Source organism: Vulpes vulpes, chromosome 10 (assembly GCF_048418805.1).
Source record: "Vulpes vulpes isolate BD-2025 chromosome 10, VulVul3, whole genome shotgun sequence".
In the NCBI taxonomy this organism is placed as follows: domain Eukaryota; kingdom Metazoa; phylum Chordata; class Mammalia; order Carnivora; family Canidae; genus Vulpes; species Vulpes vulpes.
The window spans coordinates 79,438,089-79,455,157 of NC_132789.1; the positions used below are offsets into that span (position 1 = coordinate 79,438,089).

The 17,069-nt window shown below is 40.6% G+C and overlaps 1 long non-coding RNA gene across 1 annotated transcript; it reads right to left on the reverse strand.

Annotated features, from left to right (window-relative positions):
• Positions 1-348: 348 nt before the first annotated feature.
• Positions 349-8,772, reverse strand: LOC140594234 (uncharacterized). Its single transcript, XR_011994958.1, has 3 exons — positions 8,650-8,772; positions 8,416-8,485; positions 349-6,438 (listed from the first exon to the last, which is right to left on the reverse strand). It is a non-coding gene; the product is annotated as an uncharacterized lncRNA (long non-coding RNA).
• Between the last annotated feature and the right edge of the window lie 8,297 nt (positions 8,773-17,069).

Sequence of the window (17,069 nt, forward strand, 5' to 3'; positions counted from 1 at the left end):
AGGCTGGATGTTGGGGCACCTGGGTGACTCAGTCCGTTAAGCATCTGACAGCTGATTTCAGCTCACATCACGATCTCAGGGTTGTGAGGTTGAGCCCTGGGCCAGGCTCTGCACTGGGGCATGGAGCCTGCTCAAGATTCTCTCTCTCCCTCTCCCTCTGCACCTCCTCACCCCTGCTCTCAGTCTCTCTCTGAAAGAAAGAAAGAAAGAAAGAAAGAAAGAAAGAAAGAAAGAAAGAAAGAAAGAAAGAAAGAAAAGCTATTATTGTTATAATATATAAAATATAACAAATAGAGCATATATAACATATATAATTTAATAAAATTAAATTAGAATCAGATACTCTAGTAAACATTTTGGCATTTTATCTCATTCCACTTGACTGTCACTACAACCCAATGAAGTAGGTAATATCATTCCCATTTTATAGATGAGAATATAAATATTCCAGCAATTTAAAATAATTTAATTATGATCTCATAATAAATGAACTCAAGATCTGAAGTGAAGTCTATTTGTTCCCTAAGGTCATGCTCTTTCAACTATCAATATTACTGAATAAATCCTTCCATTCAAAGGCAATAAGCTCTTTTCTTATTTTTAAATTCTTACCTGAGATGCATAGCGATGTTTCATTTCATATTTATCCTTTTCCTTTTTCTTGTACTGTCTCCACTCTCTCTCTCTTCACACTCTCTCTCTTCATTTAATTTGGTTTTATATCTATGATGGTCAAATTTTTCCTTTGCAACATGCTAATTAATTTCTGGGGGCAAAGTTTCATACATTGACTCTCTTGTTTAAATTGCTCTGCAGGGGATCCCTGGGTGGCGCAGCGGTTTGGCGCCTGCCTTTGGCCCAGGGCGCGATCCTGGAGCCCCGGGATCGAATCCCATATCAGGCTCCGGGTGCATGGAGCCTGCTTCTCCCTCCGCCTGTGTCTCTGCCTCTCTCTCTCTCTGTGACTATCATAAAAAAAAAATAAAAAAAAATTTAAATTGCTCTGCAGATGAAAATCTTAGGACAGAGCTTGGTACCTATTAATGGCTTCAGGAGATTGGTTTTTGTTATTATCATTATTACTCTTTGTCTTTCCTGACTCTAAAAACATCTACCTAAAAGCCATTTTGGTGTTTATAGTCCTACAATATTTTTCTTTTTTGCTGCTTTCCAAATATTCATGCTTTTGAAGTGAATTGCTATACTCCTCAGTATATATGGCCCCTATATCACATTACATCTTTGGTTTGGCAGGTCTCTCTGACCCTGATAGCTTCATTGATTGTGTAATCATGGTCTTTTTCACATGCAGATCTTTCCAGGTGTATATCTTGACCTGCTCCAACTTGGCCCAACTCCAGATACCAAGGACCTTCATTCAGGCTCAAGTAAGCATCACTAAGGCCCCTTTCCAAAGAGAATTACATCTGGCAAGAAATTAAAAGCGCGATCTCCAACAGTAAATCATGCATATATTTAGCCTTACTTCCCTAAGCCTGGACCACGAGGCACCTGGAGAATCACTGGAAAATTTTGTGTTTCCCCAAATTGAGACTTCTTCTGCTAGTCTCCTCTATGTGGGCTCAGACCACAAATCTCAAGTCCCCGATGTGTACACTAGTCACCTCTGGAAGCCATATCCTATCTTGAACCCACTGAAGCCCTGATAAATTTTTGCCTCTTGCATCTCGCTAGCCATTGGCTGGTTTCTTGAGTTAATCCAATGGATTCTCTTGGAAGAAATATGCTATCCTTGACCCGCTGATCAAACTCTCCTGTTGCATTTCTTCCATTCACTGGATGAGATTTTAAAACATCATCTCAGTCATCATTTAGTGAACATCATTTCTGGGCTCCAACACTGAACAGTACAAAAATACAAATTAAACTTATTCTCAAATAACTTCCAGAGTCACAGGACAAACCAACAGTAAAATTTAATGAAACATATTATAGATGGAGGTATGAAGAAAAATAAGCTAGAAACAGAAAGAAGTATTTAACAAACTCTCCCTGAGGGGTATGTGCATATGTGTGTGTGAGAATGTGTAAATGTTTACAAAGAGCTCTCTCTTACAATTGAATTCTAAATAATTTCTATGTTTTAAACTGTGTCTATGTTCACATGTGTGTATATGTCTTTACTGGGGAGTGGGGAAGAGACAATGGGGAGAACCAGGAAATGATTACTATTGTGGATACTTTATGCTTTTATTCTCCACAATGGAGGTCTTCAAACATAAGTAATTGAAAAAATATTTTCAATTTGGTAGAGGGATGAAACCAATAGCAACACATCAGAAAAAATAGGAAAGTCAAGAGGCTGAAACACAAGACACCAGTGCAGTAATCCAAGCTTGGGTGGCAAACACTCTGGTTTTCTTCCAACTCACAGGCTCTGCCTTTGAGTACCCCTGCTGGGGACCCTGCATCGTCTTGACCCTTCAGTTTTGGAGTGCCCCAGTTTTGAATCTTTTTTCTTCTCTCTTTATACTTATATAAGGACTTATACTTATATAAGGACTTTATGTCCTTATTTCCTGGCTTTCAATGCCCTACCTACATACTCAGCATTTTCACTTCGATGTCTAGACTTACATGTAGCCAGATGAAAAACTGACACTTTGGTATTCCTCTAAAACTTGGTATTCCTCAGTGGCTCAGGGTCAGTCTTGACTCTTCTTTTTCACAGTCTTTACCAACAAATTGGCTCTTCTTTCAAAGTTTGACTACTTTCCTTCCCTCGTGCCTTAGTGCAAGCTCCCATCAGCCTCCCACCTCCCCACTCACCTCTCCAGTTCTCCTCTCCCCTTATACATATGTCTGTTCTCTCCATAGTAGTCAGAGTGATAATTTTTTTTTAAAGGAAGTCAAGTCATGCCATTGCCTTGCTCAAAATCCTCCACTGATTGCCTATCTTAGTAGAATTTGAGACTTCTCATAGTCCTCAACAAGGTCCTGCATGAACTGTCTGCTGCTATCTCTCTGTCCTCATATCCACCTCTTTCTTTTTTTTTTTTTATCACACTTCTTACACTAATATGAATTGGCTATGAATTGATATGTATATGTACATGTATATGCATATGTAATATGAATTACACTAAATATGAATTGGCTCTCTGCCTTCAGATCATTGACAGTCTCATTGAGATGATCAGATATTTCAGAGCCTAACCATATTTTAGAGATCATCCAGTTTAACTCTTTCAGTGCAGACAGGTGAAATGACTCTTTTGAGGTTGCACATCAGGTCACACATCTGATCTTTTTACTCAGTACTCTTCCTGCCATGCTATTTTTCCTCTCTATGCCATAATTCCTGCCACACAGATCTCTGTATTTTTCCTAGAATATACCAAGTGCCTTCTCTCCTGGGGCTTCTGTGATGGCTCATTTTTCTTCAAGATGACTATTACCTCATATAACCACCTGCTCACTCTCACTTCAATGAGATTTCTGCTTAAATATCACCTACTCAGAAGGGCCACTAAAATAGCAGCCCTCCTATACCATCTATCCACTTATCCTGCTGTCTTATTTCATATAACTCATAACTACTTGGCATTATGGATACACCTAAGTATATGTTTATTAATTTGTCTTTTGTCCATCTTCCTTTCCTAGAGAATGAGTTCTACGAGGACAGAGAAATTGTCTGCCTCGTTCACCATATTTGTTGAATGAAAAACTGGAAACGCCAATAGAAGAGCAGATGGATAGGTATAAGTATAAAGAAAGGGTGAACCAGAGTGGGGAATGTCATGAAGGTATACTTTATAATCCCTTCTGAGAGGATCTAAGAGGTCAAAGGTGAAGGAGCAGTCAAAGAGATTTTGAGTCTCCGACACTGGAGAAGAGTACTTTTAAAAGTTGAGGATTTGGGGGCACCTGGGTGGCTCAATAGTCAAGTGTCTGCCTTTGGTGCAGGTCATGATCCTCGAGTCCTGAGATCAAGCCCCACCACATTGGGCTCCCCCAGGGAGCCTGCTTCTCCCTCTGCCTGTGTCTCTGCCTCTCTCTGTGTATCTCATGAATAAATAAATACAAAATCTTTTAAAAAAGAAAAGCTGAGGATTTGGGAGATAGAATAAATGACAGAGAGGGGAGTTCAGAAGTTATTTGAGAGTGGTATTGAAGCCTGGGTTTTGCTAAGATTTCAGACCGAGAATACAAAAGGAGAGAAGAACACAAGGTCAAAGATTAATCCTTGGGGTCCACAATGCCTAAGGTTGGGAAGAAGAGGCAGACCTTCCTTTCTTCTTCTCTGTAGTTGGTATCTAGGGACTAGAGGGTGTACCTAACTACAGGGGAGCTGATGGGCCAGCGATGACCAAGAGAACCCAGTGAGAGGGACACAGAAAGGCCAAAGTGATAGGAAATACTGGGGGAAGAAATGTGAAAAGCCAGTGTCTCTGTGTTGAATACAACAGGGCCATGACATAAGGAAAGGGCCAGTTTGGGCCACCAGAACCAATTATCAGGTAGGGCATAAGATAGGACAGAATGGAGAGTCCAGAGGTGAAGATCAGGTCCAGTCTATTTCTAGGAATGGGTATCATTCATTCATTTCCCAAATTTTAGGCAGGGAGAGGTGCTATTAAAATTCATACATAAAATTGATCTCCTGCCTTCAAGGATCTCAGTCTGTGATCGCAGGAAAAACAAAAGAAAGTACTATGAATGAAGGGAAGTAGGGCAGTTTGGAGAGCTGGGTAGATAAAAGTAATGAAGTTAAGGTAATGAAGCTCATGAGTAAGTGGTGAAGTAATTAAGTGACAAGATGGTGTGAAGAATCTGACAGAATGAGCGAGATAAGCAACCCAGAGTTGTAAGGACAATGATAACGATAACAATCATATTTTACAGAACCCTCAGTTCCCTTTTGTCTGCTTACTTTTCTGCCTGCCCACATGTCTCATTCATTCTTCACATTATAAGTGAGAGATAATATTTCCCCTTTATTTATGGATAAGTAAACGGAGGCTCAGAGAAGCAAAGGATTTGTCTAAAGGTGCCCAGTCCTCAAGCCAATTGTAAGTTGAGAGTGAGAAATTTCACTGCAGTGTCATGTAGCAGATCCACACAGTCCTCTGCCAACCCCACTTTATTTCCTAATAAACCATACTCAGATTTTATTGGCCTGTTTCAAGGATAGCCTTACAAAATCTTTCCAATGGTTTTAGTGTTTTCTTTTTTTCCTGGAATTTTATCCAAAAAAAGAACATGGCGTAATAACCCAATTCTAAAGCTAACATCAGCCTCCTTTGTGCCTAGAATCTGACTTTCATCAAATGTATCTCTTGAACTCACACCCTATGTTAATAATTAAAGTTCCCATCACATAATTTCCATGGGTGTTTTGTTTGGATTGCCCAATAATTGATGTCCAGGGACAGAGCTTCCCCCAAACAAGGCTTTGAAGTGTGTGACCTCTTCTCTCCAGGAACAAAATGGTCTTTTGGGAAAATTAGCACCACAATGGCTGTTAGAGATAGTCCAGTCCAGGTTCCTCGAATTACAGACAGCACCTAAGGTTACCAAAGATTTTAGTGATATTCTCAAGGTTCCAGGACTGAAAGAGCATTTTATTAAATCCACACATTTGTAGTTTTGCATTTTTATTGCCTTTTAGCTGCTCAATATTTAAGATCATGAAATACAATTGATCAGGGATTATGAGTTTAACACCCTCATTTTATAAGGTGGGAGACAGAGGTACAGAGCAGCTAAGAGTGAGAAATTTCACTGCAGTGTCAAGTAGCAGATCCACACAGTCCTCTGCCAACCCTGATTTCACAGTGGGGAGTCAGTGAAGCCGAAATCCAGACTTCCTCATTCGCCCTCTGGAGATATTGCATAGGAGAGTCCTTCTCTAAATACACTCCACAGATACCTTCCAGTGTTAAAGGAAATCTGCTTCTCACTCTGGACTAATTGGATCATGATTTCTGGTAGTCACTCAGGAAACTTACAGCCTCTGCCTGAGAACCTTCTGAGTCCTGACATTAACCATTTTCTCAGAAGGTTCTGACATTACCATGTTCTCATGCTGATCTGAGTACGTCAAGCCATGAGAAGATGAATCTTACCTCCTCCCCAGCATCTGAGACTTTAAGGGAAAACAACACAGAAGTCTTTGCAACTTTCGTTAATATTTGCATCCCTTAATTCTTTTCTCAGGTCAATTGCTTCCATTAAAGTGCTCCTTCCCTCTTTAAAGCCCATTTCCTGTGATTCTCTTCTGTGCCAAAAGAAGGCAAGAGAGGTGGTTCACACTTGCTCCTCATCTTTTTTCTGCTTCCTGATCACTGTCACGTCTCCCTCACCACTCTGGTCTCATGCTCCACATTCTCGCATCATGTCTTACCTGATCGTTTTACTGCAGGAATTCCCGAACACCCACTCTTACTGTGCCTAATGTAGATATTCACAGTTCTGGGGAGCAAAGGAAGAGATGATGAATCCAAGTAAAGGGAAGCATTCCATCTGCATTTCCAAATGTTTTCACTTTTTTCTTCCCTATTGGATAATAATTTTTTGGGAACCAGGTAAATATTTTTGATTACACATTGTATGGGAAGTGGCTGAGCACACACACTTTGGAGTCAGACTACCCACATTCATAGATGTAACCCTGTGATTCACCAATTTCTATTCTGTGATGTCAGGCGAGTTGCTTAGTTTCAATAAACCTCAGTTTCCCATGTCTCCAATAGAGAAGTTAACAACTACATTTTAGGTTTGTTGTGTAAATGAGATAAGAAGGCCTGCAAGGGGTTAGCAGAGTGCCTGGCATATGGTAACTGCTCCATAATTAATAAGGTCCCAATTCATGTTGTCTGGCCCTGTCTGCCGGCTTTACACGTGTCCTTTAACTCTCACCCACAAGTTTTTGTAGTATCATCATCATACACATTTTGCAATGAGGAAACTAAGGCATGTGTACAGCATACCTAAGATCCCAAAGTGAGTAGTGGCAGAACCAGGATTTGAAGTTAAGGCTTTCAGGCTCCAGAATCTGTGCTTTTCACCCATGTTTTTGTACCACAAAACAAAGCCTAATCGGGTAACCACAGTGGAATACTACATGTAACTCTCTCAGGACTCAGGTGCTAGTAAGAAATTGCTACCATTCACACTGGAAAATGATGCCACTGTGGGTAATTCTAGTTTATCACTTACACTTGAGGTGGAAACAGGTCTAAGCACCGGAGGTCCAGCAGAAGCTATGATAGAAGCTAGCAGTACAAGAATTCTCTCTCCCCTTGCCCCTTGCTTGTTCTGTTTTAGTTCACCATTGAATGTACCCCAAACTGTATAAAGTAACAGCCTATTGGGTTAGCCCGTGCCTGAACTATACATTTCAAATAAAGGCAATGGAAGCCACATTTCAATAAAGAACTGTTGGGTGGAGATTCACACCCTGCTTTGTAACGGCACAATGACTCCCAAGAAGGAAACAAATATGACAGCCTGGTTCCTAGAAAATCAAGCTCAGCTCCTGACACAATATGCCCACTGATGTTTGGTGAGGTGCCTCTGTTCCTACGGTAAAATGGGCCTCCATAAAGAAAGAAGCAGGTGGCTCTCCACAATATAAAAGCATATTGGGCCTTTGACCAAAACTCATCCCAACACACCCAACTACAGCTACCAAAAGGAAAATCAGTCTTCTTACCCTATATGATCTTTTCTGACTCTGGATTTCCAGAGAGCCAAAGAAAGGTAAGGACTCGCAGGGAGCTGAAACTATATCAATAATTTTTGAAGACAAATCTTCAGAAACAGGAAAGGAGATCCAAAAGGCGAAAAGAAACATCTTTTAAGGCAGAGAACTGCCACTCTGAGACTTCGGGGAAACACTCCGAAACCCTGAGGAAAAACTGACTTTCTTTACAAGCAATCAGATAATAAGACTCCTTTAAGAAGCACAGGATAGTTTAATTCATCACCATAATTTAATTGTACAGGTTATGAAAGAGCAGTTCGCCTCCTCTCTTTCTCCGGCGCTGCTTTTGTGTATTAAAGTCAGACTAATCAAATTGGAGATTCCAAGAGTACTGTATTAGTCATCCCCATCCCTTTTAATTTGTTTAATGGCCTCCTCTGTGTGTGTGAGTGAGTGCATGTGTGTGTGTGTGTGTGTGTGTGTGTGTGTGTGTTCTGACTGGCTGTACATCGTTTAGCCTTACCACGATATGTAAATAAAGAATGGATAGGGAAACTTGTGCAGAAAAGAATAAAGCATGTCTCCATCCTAAAGTTACATTTGCTATTTGAGTGATTCATGGGACGTGTCCTGCAAGCAACAGCGCTTATTATTTCTGCTTAGCGGTCTCCAGACACAGGAGAAGAGAGAGGGCGAAGAAAGGAAGGAAGGAAGAAAGAAAAGGAGTCTGAATTTACACTCACCGCTTCAAAAGCTCTTTTGTACTCAGCCAACTTCTCCTGGCTGAAGATGCAGTATTTGCCAAAAAGTCGCCTGCAAGAAAGCACACAACAAAACTATAAAACAGTTCATTAAGAGACTCCTTTTCTGCCCCACCCCCACCGTCTTTTAACAATTTTCCTTTGACGCAAAGGACATATTTTTAGAAAGTGGCACTTGGTGCCGAACAATGCCAACCGGGATTAGAAAATATTCACCTCGTTAGCGAAGTTTTGAGCTCAATTTGGCTGTTTGGGTCAATTGTCTTTTCACCTGGCTCGGGCCACCAAGTCAACGTGAACTAAGAATAGGGAGTTATTTAACATGTAGAACCCGTCGGCAAGCAAGCCTCTCAGAGCGGTGGTCTGAGGGGATTGAGAATGGCTGTCTTGTTTGGGTTGTTGTTTTTAGCTGCTCTTACACATTCAGACTTTCTGTCCATTCAGCCAGAGAGGCCACGTGTCCAAAACCTGAAAGGGGCTAGTGCTTTGGAGCAACTTGGTTAAACTTGCCTTTTCATATGTAGGCTTTCCTGGGGGACAGTTCTGGGTATTTCCTGGCCAGTTTAGGGGATTTCCTCCAGTATATAAGTTTTGAAAATGTTCATATATTCACACGGGTGCTAAAACACCAGCATAGGTTGTGGGGTGGGTGGGAGGGTAGGAAGGAGGAGAAAGTAGAAACAAAGAGTGATCAGTAACTTCTTCCATCCCAGGCTTCAGGGACACCTGCTGAAAAGTCACAAGTCTCGTGAAATGACTGGTTGAATGTTTTGGTCTCTCTAATGCCAACTGGCTGACTTTTCCAATGAACTGACCAGTTGTTTTGGCATCTTTCAGGAACAACTCTGGTTCAATCAGAATTATTTAGAAGTAATTATCCCATTGGGGGATTCTCAAGGCCTTTCTATTTCCTTCCTGGGCACCTGCTTTTTCGGTCCATTTTAATACTAATTAGTACCCCCAACCTTGGGAAGGGTAGTTCGGTTCACTTCAACAAACATTTTATTGAACATTCGTCATGTGCCAAGCACTCTGCTAGCTTCTGGAGATAGAAAAATAAAAAGAGGTGGTTGCTGCCATCAACAAGTTTAGGATTTAATGAGAGACAGAAGAGATTTCAAAGCAATGCCACAAAAGAAACTCGGAGTGGGCTGGGATTCTGTGGAGGAGACTTTAGGACAGCCTGGGCTCTTGGGAATGGCTCTTCAGGGAGCCAACAACTGGGCTGAGTTTTAAAGGATATGGAGTGATAACCCAGTTAGAAAGAATGAGAAAGGAACCCCAGGAAGAAGGAATCATATAAGAAAAGACAAAGGAGTATAATATAGCAAGAATTACAGTTCAGTAAATGAGAGCATAAAATGTGAAGACAGAAACTTAGGGGATGAGTTGAAGAAACAGGATAAGTGACCAAACTTTAGATCGTCTAGCCACCATTTTTAAAGCAACTGTGCTTAATCTGAAGGGCATCAGGGAGCCCCTGAAATGTTACAGCAAGGGTATCAAGGGGATCAGACCTGAACTGAGTCAGATCTTTATGTAAATCTTTGGTCATATCTTTGGACTTGAGCACCAGAGATGAGAAGGAGGTTAGCAAGACTATTGCAACCATTCAGGGAAGAAAGGATGACATTCAGAATGAGATATTTGGTGGTTGGATTACAGAAGAAGATTAATGTTTATAAAGTGTGTAGCAGATAAAATTAACAGGATCAGGGAAAAAGGAGAAGCTAGGATAATTCCAACATTTCCAGCTGGACAGTGCTATTGACCAACAGAAGACCCTCAGAAAGGATAGTATGAAGGTGGAGGAGGAGAGATGAAATGATTAAGAAGTATGGTAAGTTCTGGTCCCACTGGCACAGTGGGCAGAGGGCAGTCAGACATGGGCACAGCAAGCTTCCAAAGCCTTTGATTTAAACCATGTATTCCCAATAAAACCAATGTTTCCTCAAAGGGGTGAAAATTTATTCATGGTCGGGGGCGGGGTGGCAAAAACACTTAAATATTACCACAGTTTGTATCTCCTCAAAGGACCACAGTACCTAAACATATTTATATATCTTGGTATTAAAATTTTGTAGTGGGGGCTGAGAAGGTAGGTGGTGAGTAAAAAAAAATAAATAAATAAAAATAAAAATAAAAACAAAAATAAAAATTAATAAAATACAAGCTCCTTAGGAGGACAATAATGAGCCAAAGGTTGAGAAAGGCTAACTTAAACTATGGTTTTATTGTAGGCTGCTAAAAGCTGATAGAGAGCTGCTTTCAATGGCTGAAATGTGAATCTGGTTTGTTTATTGAAATGCAGATTCTAGGACTTCCCACCTCCTAGGATACGGATTCAGAATTCCCTGTGAGTAGAGCCCAGGAATCTGCATTTTAAATAAAGCAACTATTGGCTTCTTACTCCCTGCCATAACCAATGAAAAAATTCAGGGATCCAAGCCAGGATTCAGAGGCAATAATATCTTAATGGTGGTACGAAATTGAAAGGAAAAGAAAGAGTGTAAAAGCACCAGAATCCTATAAGTGGAATTTGGGAGCCTGGATCTCATTTGCCAGACCTTAGAGTGGGCAACCCATCACTCTTTATGAAAGAGGAAAGACAGAGATCGAAGAAGTTCTGGCAAAGTTGCTGTAGTTGTTCCAGCTTGAAACATCAGGGGCCTGTGTAAATTGGAAAGGAGGAGTGAATCCACTAACAGACATTGGTCTTCATGGGTGGCCCTGCAAGATTAGTTCTATGTAAACCCGAATGTGCCGGCATGACGTTCCTCATTCACCTAGCAAATTCCACTCTATACTAAGTACAGCACAAGCTCTGGAATTGTAGAATATCTATCAAAAACTCATCAAAGTAAAAGTATTTATAGAGATTGCCTGAAAGACATATAATCAATCCATGTATCTATTCTTCACTGAAGATAACCCACCATCTCTTGTGCCCTTGCCCTTACCATCTTCCCCTTCCATTTGGGCTGCTAAAAAAGTAAAATCAGAATTACTCACCACCAGTAGCAAGAAAGGACTTAATTATTAGGTGTGTTTTTATTAACCTTGTTCTTATTTCCACCTTATGTTCTTAAATAAAAAAATAAACCACGGCCCCTGCACTTATGGCTCTTTCAGGGACTCGTAAATGAGGTGAAGGTATTATGTTATCTGGACATTACCAGCTGAGCAGGGATTAGTTGTCTGATCAACCCATTCTAGCTTAAGGCAAAACTGCAAAGGAACAGATATGAAATAGATAAATTCCAAAGAAAATGGCATGGGGAAGGGGCAAATCAGGAATGCTAATAGGCCAAGAGGACGGTACATTACCCATTTCCTACCCATGTGATAGCATTAGGTATATTGGCTGAGGGTTTCTTAAGGCACACAGTGTTTCCACTGAATCGGTTCAAGGATAGACACTTAACCCCAACTCATCCAGTGAGAAAAAAATAGACATTCCCCCCAAAGTTTTGGGGGAAGGACAAATCATCCTTTCTTTCACTTGACTTGGGAGTGATTTGATGCGAGATTTAGAGCCACAGCAGCCATTTTGCTGCCATAGTTTCTCTCCATTTTTCTCCTTCTGGTAAGATTGTCCTGAACTTCCTTTGGAAATCCATCTCTTGTATACATAAATATGTCTTGCATGGAATCACTCTCTTCTTCATGTTCAAATAGGTTGAGTTGGATTTGCTGCCAGTTGCCAGGAAGACTCCTAATTAATACATAGATCAAAGGACAGAGTAAGAAATGTAAGATAAAGGCAAGGCTGGAGTTAATACATGAAATGCATCCACTTGCTCAGGTAGGTTGCCAGTTTTGGTCTGACCTTTTTAGCAGTCAATGCAAAAGTAGAAATATGAACAGCTATTGCTGTATACTGAATGTGCTCCCCTCATATTCATATGTTGAAGTCCTATCCCTAATGTGATACTATTTGGAGGTATGGCCCTTGGGAAGTAATTAGGTCATGAGGGCAGAGACCTCATGAGTGGGATTTGTGCCCTTATAAAAATTAAAAGATATCCTGGACAGCTCTCTTTACTCTTCCACCTGTGAAGACACAGCAAGAAGACAGACACTGTGAACCAGGACAGGCCCTCACCAGATACCAAACCTACTGGTGCCTTGATATTAGACATCCCAGCTTTTCAAACTGTGAGAAATATATTTGTTGTTTATAAGCCATCCACTCTACAATATTTTGTTATAGCCACCTGAATGAAGTAAGAGAGTTGCTTTCAGGTTTCATAGAGTCTATAAATTAAAACAAGCCAGATGCTTAGAAAAAGAACAACTATTCTTAGAAACAACATACTAAGAAAAATCTCTCCCCTGGGTCCTCATAAAGAGAACATAATTTAACAAGGTAAACAATATCTTCAATAATACCCTTATAATAAATAAAATTAGTTTTGTGTGCCTGCTCGCATTTTTATAACATCCCTTAATGTATGCTGAAGACATCACAACCAAATATTATTTAGTAAAAATAACTCTACCAGGGTCTAAAATCTAGCTTTCTGTAGTCCTGAATTAATCCAGGGAAATGTTTCTAATTCTCTGGAGTCATGATTTCCTGTAGAGCCTGGGGCAGTCCCAATGAGGACCGGAGCCTTCTCTGAAGCTCCCAAGAATCAGAGATAAGTGAAAAAGGATCTGTGTGTCCCCCAGCCAATCTTTAACTAGTCTTTGCTTCGATCTGTTTACATGCCTCACTTAAAAAGAGAGAGATTTTAAGTAGAGAGACTTTGAACAAATGAACAAAATTCTTTTAAGAACTAGTGACCTGGAAAAATTATTTAGATATGTCCCTACAAATATTGATCTTTCCACAATTTTTAAGCATATAGGGACAAAGGATTTGAGATCATGCATCCTGAAAATATCTAGAGGGTATTTAGCACATGTCTGGTCTAAAGAAGACCCTTAGGTTTTAGCAGTAGAATCTAACTGGAAAATCTGGAAAGAATAAACTGCATATGATTCACTCAGCTTTTCCATTTTTCCTCCTCAGAGAGGGCTGCTCACAGAAAGTTCTTTGCCTTACTATGCTATCAGTCTTATTCAGATTACTCATCTGTAACTCTAATTTGGGTAGCATTGCTTATATCTGGTGGATAAACCTGCAGACTCCCAGGGTTCAAAAAGCAGGTTTATTTATCACAAACTAAACTATTTCCTCAACTTAGCCTTCATTTGTAATAAAGGACAGAAGGTAAAATCCTTGCCTTAGTGTAGTAAGTGGAAACTAAAGAATTCAGTGATAGGATAGCCAATTAGGAAACTGAGGAATTAATTGGTGAGCTTGAGTAGCTAGCTGGCGGAGAGTTCTGGTGTTCCAATTTGTGACCAAAATCTATCCTGACACCACTGTATTGAGAATGATTGATTCAAAAGTTTGTCACCAGTTTGGATGGTGGCAGCAGCTCCAGACTCTCCCAGCTATTTGACACCTGCTTTTTCATACTGATTCAAGTATATGGGACCAGGAGAATCCTGGAGATATGGAGACCGACCCCTCCCTCACCTCCCCATTTTTCTAGATGGGGTTACCCCAAGTTACCTTACTTGTGTTTGACTTCCTTTCCATATTCCCCCTCCCCTTGAAACTTGAGAAAGAGAGCTGGATGGAGAACTGACCCCAATCTCTAATCCTGCATGATCACAAGGTATGCTATAACAGGATTTTTATTATAGGTCCTTTAGTTCTCAATTTCTTTAATTTCTCATGGTGGTTCAGAACCTAGACAGTGAAAAGAATATTTATTGGGCCCCTGAAAGGGCTACTAAGGAAATGTTGACTTTTAGTTGTGATTGAGGCTAAGCAGATTCATCTTAACCAAAACTTGTGGAAATGTGGGCAGTTAAAGCTCATAACTACTTTTTGAAGAACTTCTGTCCAGTTGGATTGATTGGAAGCCATGATTTGCTCACATCTTTTCTTGAAACTGAAATGGAAGTTTGTCTTTTCAGATGGAACCCCTTCCTGGGGCAAGGGCACATAAATGAGAAATCACCAATGGCAACACAGCAACACAATGATACATTTTCCAAACATAAGAGCATGGCAACTCCCATGCTGAAGTGTATGAGATAGTTGCAAGAGGAAGGGCACAGTTGCCTGATGTCAGTGACTCTCAATCTTGGGGGTACAGCATAGGTAAGAGTAACTACTGTCTACAGAAAATTGAGATGTGTCTCTAGGAAAGATGGGCACCCAATCTTTCAGGGCAGAGAAGGGCAAAGAGGTGGTGGGCAAGAGCAGGAACTTGTTTTTGGTAGGAAGGGCATAGCTGGGGGAATGCCCCCTCTCAGGATCAGCTCACCTTCTGCCAGTAAACTACAACAACAATGACAGTGAAGTCACTCCTTCAGCTGGTAAAACCAATTAGATGCACAGGTCCAGCTCCAACTTGAAGGCACAGCATTAGCCTCTGCCATCTTAAATTCATGCCTACATTCTTGTGCCTGAGAAATGCATAGGGGAGAGGGGAATTAGCACTTTGGAATATGTCAGGGTCAACGATCTTACTAATGTCCAATGAGATGGCTCTACAGCACTGCTGGGAGTCACTGCCCTGAGTGACATAGCTCTTTTTTAAAAGGCTATAGATAGACCTTAAAACTCTCAGCTTCCTTAAATAATCCCATTATAAAACCATCAGTCCATGAACTTATCTAAACCCTATTGGATCTGTTCATTTTTCCAGACTACATCTGACAGATTTTCTTTGCCACCTCCTGCTAAGAGTTAATTTTTTTTTCCTTTTAACTATCCCAATGATCATGTCTCTTGAAAAGAGATTTCAACTTTAAAAAGTCAGCTGAATTGGAATGGTATTTGTAGGTTTTTTGCAAGGTGATTTCTTTTTCTCTGTTTAAATAACTAGTATCATTTCCTTATGGATTCAATGGCCAGAGCTAAAAGAACTTGAGGCTAAAATGAAGGCAAATTGATCTCTTTGCAAAGAAAATGGTTTCTCTTTCCAGGTACTCAAAATGCCTTTTTAAAGGAAAGAACAGTACAGGATACATTCTCATCTCAGAACTAAATGAAACAGCATACTTCACAAGGTATCTGCATCTAAATGATTTTTCCGAGTGTAAGGTAAACATACTTCATAAGACATGAAAAAAGCACTAACTGAAAGGATAAAAAATTGATAAATTTTGGTTATTTTAAAATTAAGAACTTCTGAGACTTCATTAAGAAAGGAAACTGTAGAGTGACAAGGCATTTGCAATATTTATCTAGTTTGTAATATTTTATACATCCAAAATATGTAAAGATCTTATTTAACTTGCTAAGAAAAAGAGAACTAAAAAAATGGACATAACCAGACTCTCCTCACAAAAGAAGAAAACCAGCACAGATTAAAAAAAAGAGAGAGTGAAAAGTTGCTCAAATTGATTAGTCATCAAAGAAATGGCAAATAAAACAGTGATGACACATGGCTTGATACATGCAGGTGGCTGCATTCAAAACAAACAACATCAACCACAAAAATAAAAATATGAAGTTCTGAGGAGGATGTGGAACCATGGAAATACAGATGCAGTTGTTGGGAAAGTAAGCTGTTTGGCATTCCCTAGAAAGGTGAAAGTCTGTATAGCTCCCATCCCAGTGGTGTGACTCCTAGTTCCCCAGTCTAGACATACACGTAAAAATATGCACCAGGAGCCATTTATACATGATATTCCTGTGGTATGGTGTATATATAGCCAAAGATGGAAGACCGCCCAAGTGTCCCTCCGCAGCAGAATGGATGAACAAAATGGGATTTAATAAAACAGAATACAGTATTTTCATGGAAATGAACAAATTACGCTCACAGAGAACAATGGTGAATCTTAAACATGTCATGTTGGGTAAAACAAACCAGATATTAAAAGATGCATGTGGCATGCTTAAATGTTAAAATTGATAAGTATGTAAGGAAGAGGTTGCCCTAAGAGCTAGAGCTGCAGATGTGTTGCTCCACGGGATCCCCTCTTCAGGAGCCCTGCACCCACTTGAGCAGCTAAGAATGTTCTCTCTTGATGATTCACAGCTAAGTCCCTCTCATTGGGTCACAGGAGACTGTACACCCAAGGTCACCCACCCTCCCTCCTTTGGGGTTGACTTATGTGTAATGACTGGCTCATGTGGGAATAAGAAAGCCCACTGTTTAGGACAAACTTGCCTCTGTTTAGGACAACTCGGAGACTCCTGCAGGACTGATGACCAGACTGTGAACCAACTTCCTTCTCCCTTTGCTCACCTTACCTTCCTGATTTTCTTACAGGTGCATCTCCCAAGAACATCCCCAGTAAAACTTCTGCTTGGAACTTTCTATCTGAGAGCTTTTTTTCAGGAAATTCTGAAAGAGTCTTTACCAATTTTATTTGAGAAAAAGCAAGTGAAGGGAGCCATTACTGGAAAGGGACACTCTGGGGCTTCCAGAATACAGGCAATGTGCTCTTATTAGAACCAAGTGGTAGGGATCCCTGGGTGGCGCAGCAGTTTGGCTCCTGCCTTTGGCCCAGGGTGCGATCCTGGAGACCCGGGATCGAATCCCACGTCAGGCTCCCGGTGCATGGAGCCTGCTTCTCCCTCTGCCTGTGTCTCTGCCTCTCTCTCTCTGTGTGTGTTA